The 7,636-nt window shown below is 46.6% G+C and overlaps 1 pseudogene; it reads left to right on the forward strand.

Annotated features, from left to right (window-relative positions):
• Positions 1–1,412: 1,412 nt before the first annotated feature.
• LOC113225333 lies at positions 1,413–6,523 on the forward strand (annotated as a pseudogene).
• The last annotated feature ends 1,113 nt before the right edge of the window (positions 6,524–7,636 follow it).

Genomic DNA, 7,636 nt, shown 5'->3' on the forward strand with positions numbered 1-7,636 from the left:
TTACAATTGCCACACCACTCTTTGCTACAGAATCGAGGAGCACCCTTCCCAGAGATTTAGAGGGAAATTTCTATCTCACGAGCCTTCTGTTAGTATTTTCAAAATTGGATACTCAATAAATAGTGGCCAGATTGAATCTCCTATAGGCATCTCACTCAAACTACAGCCATACTTTCCAGTAGGCCCCATACAAATCATTGTTGTGGAGAACATTCATCCACCTCTTCAGGCACTTAGGTAAGTACAATAATGCAAGTCTCTGTGTGTGTGTGCGTGCGCGCGTGTGCATGCATTGTGTACTCTGGCCTCTTGCCCAGTTTCTGCTGCACTTGATGGTGGTTCCAGTTTCATGTAAATAACGTCTAGCCATGTTAGAAACCTTGATTTTTGTGTGCCCATCAGGTAAAGAAGATAGATGTTATTGTAGAGAAAATGTTCATTATGGATAAATACATACTGTTTGACTATTGATATCATGCTTTTCATAGATATTATACCCAGATATTATATTCTAAGGGTTATATTTCAAAATCTTAAAAAATAGAGAATACATTTTATATTTCTAGCTGGAAATGATAACAGTAATTAGCCTATCTTTGGGGAAATGTGATAAAAATACTAATCACCATCACAACTCATTAAAAGCATAAAATTTGCAATGCTTTAAACTACATGTTCTTCGTATGAATCTGTGTAGATATATACACACATTCGATAAATGCTATTTAAAGTCTAAGTGCATTGGTAAACCATTCAGACATCTGTAGGCTGAAGGGATTACTTTTATCTGCCTTTATAGTGAGAATTAGATTTCTATATAAAGGAGGCAATACAGATTTTGCATGAAGTAAATGTGTTCAATCCTTATTAATAATGATGGCAGCTGTGCTGCAGAAGAGAAAGCCTGCCAGAGTAACGCATTCAGTTTTATGTCGTAATCAGAAGTGTCTCAATCTCTGTTGAAGGCAGAATTAAAAACCACTTCAACGTTTTTAAAATAATAGATGAAAAACATCTCAAAGTCACTTTTAAAATTTGAAGTGACAATTCCACATAACAGGAAAGGGACCAAGAACATCTTAAAGAAATACTTCACGATGGAAGTGATGTTCTAAGTGCAATTTCATCAAGGAGAAGTTTTTCCAGAAAGTCTTTTAACCTCAGTAAGAATCTCGTTAGTTTACTCTGGTCAATAGTTTCTAGTAAAATGAGAAAGACTCGTTTTTTTAAAACGATAAACAATTTACAGCGTTTAATCTCCTGTTGTGATTTCCATCGTGCTACTTGTGCCCTTGGGGTTACACATGTGTATTTATCTGCATTTTCTTGGCTCGTTCAAAAGCCAATAAAATATTTTACTATTCAGGCTCTGTAAAAACTGAATTAATTTCCAAAAAGTGAGGATTGTATGTATGCCGTGAGGTATGTGGGGGTGTAGGTGTGTGACGTGTGTGCAGGGTGTGTGTGTGACGTGTGTGTGATGTGTGCTGGATGTACTGTGTATTATGTGTGTGGTGTGTGTGTGCATTGTGGTGTGGGTGTGTAGTTTGTGTATTGTGTGTGGTGTCTGTGTATTGTATGTGTATGTGTGTGGTATGTGTGTGATGTGTTTGTGGTGTGTGTGGTGCTGTGTGTGTGATGTGTGTGAGGTTCATGTGTGTCGTGTGGTGTGTCTGTAGTGTGTGTGGGGTGTGTGTGTGTGCAGTGTGTGGTGTCTGTGTGGGATGTGTATCTGCATATGGTGTGTGTGCAGTGTGTGTGGGGTGTGTGTGTGCACACGGTATGTGTGCAGTGTGGTGTCTGTGTGGGGTGTGTGTCTGCACATGGTGTGTGTGCAGTGTGTGTGGGGTGTATGTGTGCACATGGTGTGTGTGCAGTGGGTGTGGGGTGTGTGGTGTGTGTGCAGTGTGTGGAGGGTGTGTGCATGTGCACATGGTGTGTGTGCAGTGTGTGTGGTGTGTGTGCGTGTGCACATGGTGTGGTGTGTGCTGTTTGGTGTCGGGTTTGCGTGTGCACATGGTGTGGTGTGTGTGGGGTATGTGTGCGTGTGCACATGGTGTGGTGTGTGCAGTGTGTGTGTCATGGTGACTGCTTCTCTTAGCACGTGGACATCAGTCTTCCATACCAGCTTTCTCCATGTGTCTGGGAACATAAGAAATTTCTGCAATAATTGTTACACAGTTTTTCCAGAGAGGGACCCAACCTCTGCCGTGAGTGCGTATCTGCATTGCAGGAGGGATTGTGAGGTCCCGGCTTGGCTCACACTCTCTGTGGGTTTAGGCAGGGTCCGGGTTTGGAGCCTTTCTTGGCTCAGGTTCCTGCTGGATCCCTCCCTGTGGCCAGAGAGGGAGGGCTCTGTTTCACCACAGGGCACCAGAAGAGGACTGGTGTGCGGGAAGACTAGGTAATCGTAATGGTATTAATAGCAGTAATCATACTGTTTTATACATTGTATATGTCATAAGGATTTTAACTTTTATGTAAGATAATTGTAAAAATGTCCCCAGTTGTTTGTCTTGTGTTTTTTACATAGTGTTCAAATGTGTAAGAACTTTACATTTTAGGCAGTTTCATTTATTACTCTAATCATACCACCAATGGGATAATTATTCTTGATTTGTAGGTTTAAAGCGTTACCCCATTACTACACAGAATTACACAAAATTTCTGTGTTTTTAATTCTCTTTCTTTTATATGTTTATTTTTGTGCCATATCAAATGTTTAATTTTGAAAAGTTATAATGACCTTAAATATCTTACAGATTTATTTTGTAATATTTGCTCTCAGTGTGTGTTTGTTCGTCAGATGAATTTGAAATCACATTTTCTTGTTCCAAAATATTCTTCATGGAATTTGTATTGAAATGTGAGCATATTTTAAAATAATTTACAGCAAATTAATGAGTTAATATTATTGAGTCCTCTCATCCAGAAGGTGATGAGCAAATTCCTCAAACCTCCTTTAATGCCATTTAGTGAAAAATAATATGTTAAATCAGTATAAGTTAGCATAAATGAATATAACTAATAATTACATAATGTGTTTGGCTCCGCTTTTCTGTCTTCTGCCTTCTGTCACTGATGTTTTATTCCTATATTTGTTGTTTTCTACATTTTGTTTTATTATGTCTTTGTCTTGTGATTTGGAAACTATATGACATATTGTAAATTTTAATTTTTTAATTTTTTTTTAGTTTTAATAAATAAACTTTATTTTTTAGAGAAGTGCAGGTTCACAGCTAAACGGAGCAGCGAGTACAGACTTCCCATGTGTCCCTTTCCCGACACACAGCCTCCCCACTACAGCTTCCTGCCTCACAGGAGTGCACCTGTGACAACCAGGAGCCTACCTGGACCCTTCATTATCGCTCAAAGCTTACAGTGCACATTCACGTTTACTCTTCACGTTGTACGTTCTGAATCTTGACAAAAGTATAACGGCAATGGGATATTACTCACTGCTAACAGGAGATGATTTATCAAGCCACAAAAAAATACAAGGAGGAAACTTAAATGCGTATTGCTAGGAGAAGAAGCCAATCCGAAAAGGCTACATACTGTTCGATTCCAATTATATGACATTCTGGAAACGGTGAAACTATGGGAACAGTAGAAAGATCAGTGGTTGCCATGAACCAAGGGGAAGGAAGAGATGGATACACAGAGCACCGAGAATCTTTACAGCAGTAAAACCATTCTGTGTGATACTATTATGGTAGATATATACATTTGTAAAAATATATTTTAACTTTTAAAGTATATTTTTGTTTTAAAAACTACAGATAACCTGGGTGTGGTGGCTCATGCCTATAATCTCAGCACTTTGGGAGGCCAAGGTGGGAGGATTGCTTGAGCCCTGGAGTTTAAGACCAGCCTGGGCAACAGTGAAACCCCATCTCTACAAATAAAAATTAGCCAGGTGCAGTATTGCATGCCTGTAGTCCCAGCTACTCAGGAGGCTGTGATGGGAGGATCACTTGGCCCCAGGAGTTCGAGACTGCAGCGAGCTATGATCATGCCACTGCACTCTAGCCTTGGTGGCAGAGTGAGACCTCATCTCAAAACGTAAAACAACAAAAAACCTACAAGCACACCTCAGAAGTATTGTGGACTTGGTTCCAGACCACTGCAAGAAGACAAATGTTGCAATGAAGTTAGTCATACAAATTTTTTGGTTTTCCAGTGCATATAAAAGTTATGTTTAAACTATACTGTAGTCTAATGAGTATGTTAATAGCCTTATGTCTAAAAACTGTGTGTGCATACCTTAATTAAAAACACTTTATTGCTAAAAAAAAAAAATACTAACAAATGTCTGAGCCTTGAACAGGTCATAATCTTTTGAGCCTTGAACAGGTCATAATCTTTTTCTTGGTGGGGATCTTGCCTCTGTATTGATGGCTGTTGACTGCTCAGGGTAGGGGCTGCTGAAGTTTGGATGCCCGTGGCAATTTCTTAAAATAAGACAATGAGGTTTGTTGCATTGATACCCTGTTCCTTTCACAGAAGATTTGCCTGTAGCATGTGATGCTGTTTGATCACATTTCATCCACAGTAGAACTTCCTTCAAAACTGGAGTCAGCCCTCTCAAACCTTGCAGCTGCTTTATCAACCAGGTTTATGGAATATCCCAAATCCTTCGCTGTCATTTCAGCAATGTTCATAGCATCTCCACCTGGAGCAGATTCCATCTCCAGAAAATACTTTCTTTCCTCATCCATAAGAAGCAACTTCCCATTTGTTCAAGTATCATCATGAGTTTACAGCAATTTCATCTCATCATAAGGCTCTAATTCTAGTTGACTTGCGATTTTTACCGCATCTGCAGGGACTTCCTCCACTGACATCCTGAGCCCTCAAAGTCATCCAGGAGGGCTGGAATCAACTTCTTCCAAACTCCTGTTAATGTTGATGTTTCAACCTCCTCCCATCAATCACAAATGTCCTTAGTGGCATTTAAGGATTACTATTAAGGACATTTGTGATTCACGGGAGGAGGTTGAAATATCATTAAAGGATTAATGGTGAATCCTTTCCAAAAGGTTTTTCAATTCAGTTTATCCAGATTCATCAAAGAAATCACTATGACAGCTATACCTTTACAAAATGCATTTATTATTTAATAATAAGACTTGAAAGTCAAAACCACTCCTTGATTCACAGGCTAAAGTATAGATATTGTATTAGCAGCCATGAAAATAACATTAATTTCCAAGTACATCAACATCTAAGCTTCTAGGTAGCTAGGTGAATTGTCAATAAGCAGCAATCTTTTTCCTTTTTTCTCTTCTTTCCTTTTTTTATTTTTATTTTTGTTAGTTTCACTCTCGTTGCCCAGACTGGGGTGCATGGCGAGATCTCAGCTCACTGCAAGCTCCGCCTCCCGGGTTCATGCCATTCTCCTGCCTCAGCCTCCCTAGTAGCTGGGACTACAGGCGCCCACCGCCACGCCCGGCTATTTTTTTAAATTTTATTTTTAGTAGAGACGGGGTTTCACCGTGTTAGCCATGATGGTCTTGATCTCCTGACCTCATGATCCTCCTGCCCCGGTCTCCCAAAGTGCTGGGATTACAGGCGTGAGCCACCGCGCCGGCCCATCCTTTGAAGTTTTGAAGCCAAGCATTGATTTCTCTCTAGCTATGAAAATTCTACATGGTCACTAAGGTTAATCATTCCTAGTTCTTGACTTAAACTGAGAGACGTGCAATTCTTCCTTTCATTTGAGCTCTTTGAGGCCACTGTGGTTATTGACACCCCAGCGGGTGTCGCCCTCCTCCCTCCTCTATCGCCTTCACCCACACCGGGGCGTGGGGAACGGGGCTTCCCGCATCCCACATGCCCTCCGCGCCGGGGGCTCTCCCACAGGGGGCTTTCGTGAGCCAGGGAGCAGGGGCCGACGCCCCTCTACGGCCCAGCCAGGCTGCGCAGGCAGCAGGGATCTCCCAACCGGCCCCGGCAGGCGGGGATTGGGATTTTGCCTGCGCTGCCCCGGCTCCTCCGGAAGGGGCGCTCTCCCACCCTCAGACTCCCCGGGGGTGGCCTCTGTGCCCGAGCCAACGCCGGGGGGACCAGGACCCGCAGCGCCACAGCCTGCCGGGCCCTTGCTCGGTGGGACAGCCTGGGCCTGCTCGAGCTGAGCCGCAGGACCAGGGTGTGCTTGCGCCGCCCACGTCCCAGGGGAGTCCGTGGTGGGGCTGGGGCCAGGGTCGCCAGGGCGCCGTGGGAACCCCAAGTCGGGGCAGCTCCACCTCCGGGGCCCGCGCCCCCGGAGGCCTCCGCGCGGCAGGAGCAGATGCAGGCCATCCGGGCGCCCTCCCCGCCGCTCCAGGAGCCCGGGCGCTTGTCTGCACTCCCCTCCAGCCTGCTGGATGAGCTCCTGCAGACCCCAGAGTTTCTGCAGCAGGCGCAACCTTTCCTAGAAACGGAGGCCCCGGAGGAGCTGCAGGACTTGGGAGAGCCCGCTTTGCTGGAACCTCTACTCCTCAGCGAGGAGGAATACCGGGCTCTGCTGGAGGAGCTTTAGGACGCGGGGTTGGGACGCGGTCGGGGGCGGGGCGGTGGCCCCCCTTTCGCGGTGAGCATCTGGCTGGGTGTGGAGAGGCGTTTCTTCCCTTCCAGCTGACCTGGCCCGGATCCCTGAGTTCCAGGTCCGGTGAGAGACTCCACACAGAGCCGGGCTGTCATTCTTTCCTGAGCATCCCGGGGATCCCGGAGCCCGCCCAGGTACCCGGAGGTGGACTGTTTACTGCGCATGCGCGGGTTTGCAGGCCGCCGGCTGGGTTTTCCCACCAGCCCAGGCGGAGTTCTCATCCCTTCCCCCACCCCCCACCCACGTTCTTCAGCAATTCAGACGAATTCCGCCTCCCAAGGAATGGGCGATTTCCCCAGAGAGCAACGAGCCGAGACTCGCGTGGTTGTCCGTTTTTCATCCACATGGTCCACAGATGACACAGCCCCACGTTGAGCTTGCAACAGAGCGCGAGGCGGATAGTCCCATCCGCACAGGAGTCACACTCAGGCCGACTGTAGCCTGGTTTCGGGTTCCACGTCCCTTTGCCCTCTGCAAGGGGTCCTGTTGGTCACGTGTCTCTGGCCCCCGAAAGCGAGATCATATAGACTGTTTGTTTCCCGAGCCCTGTGGGGACCCAGAAACCTCCAGGGAAGCGTAGAAAAGCAGCGCCGTGTCTTCGCTCTCCTTTCCAGTTTCCAAACCGGCCACAGTGGAGACTCCCCATGTTGCAGGAAACGAATCCGTCGTCAGGCCGTGATGCCTCCATCCCCTGCCCAGGCTCCAGGCTCTCCGGACGGCCTCCCTTTCGCAGGCGCTGCAGGCCTTCCCCGGCTCTGGAGCTCCCGAGCTTCCACCACATCGGGCTGGCTCAGGATCGGGTGTGCTCCGAGGCGTCAGGGCCCAGGGCTCAGGGTCCTGGGATCCCCCCTGGTGCTCCGCCTTGCCGCGGAAACATTGTTTTGGATCCCTCGCCGCCCCTCCTGCAAGGCTCCCTCTTGCCCCACACACCCAGAGCCACCAGGGCTGCCCAGGGGCGAACAGCTGGCCCAGCCCCGCGGTCCCTTTTTCTCACCACGCCCACACCACTGCCGCTTGTCCCGACGAGGACCTGGCCCGTGGCCAATG

The sequence above is a fragment of the Piliocolobus tephrosceles genome, chromosome 1, assembly GCF_002776525.5.
Source record: "Piliocolobus tephrosceles isolate RC106 chromosome 1, ASM277652v3, whole genome shotgun sequence".
Lineage (NCBI taxonomy): Eukaryota > Metazoa > Chordata > Mammalia > Primates > Cercopithecidae > Piliocolobus > Piliocolobus tephrosceles.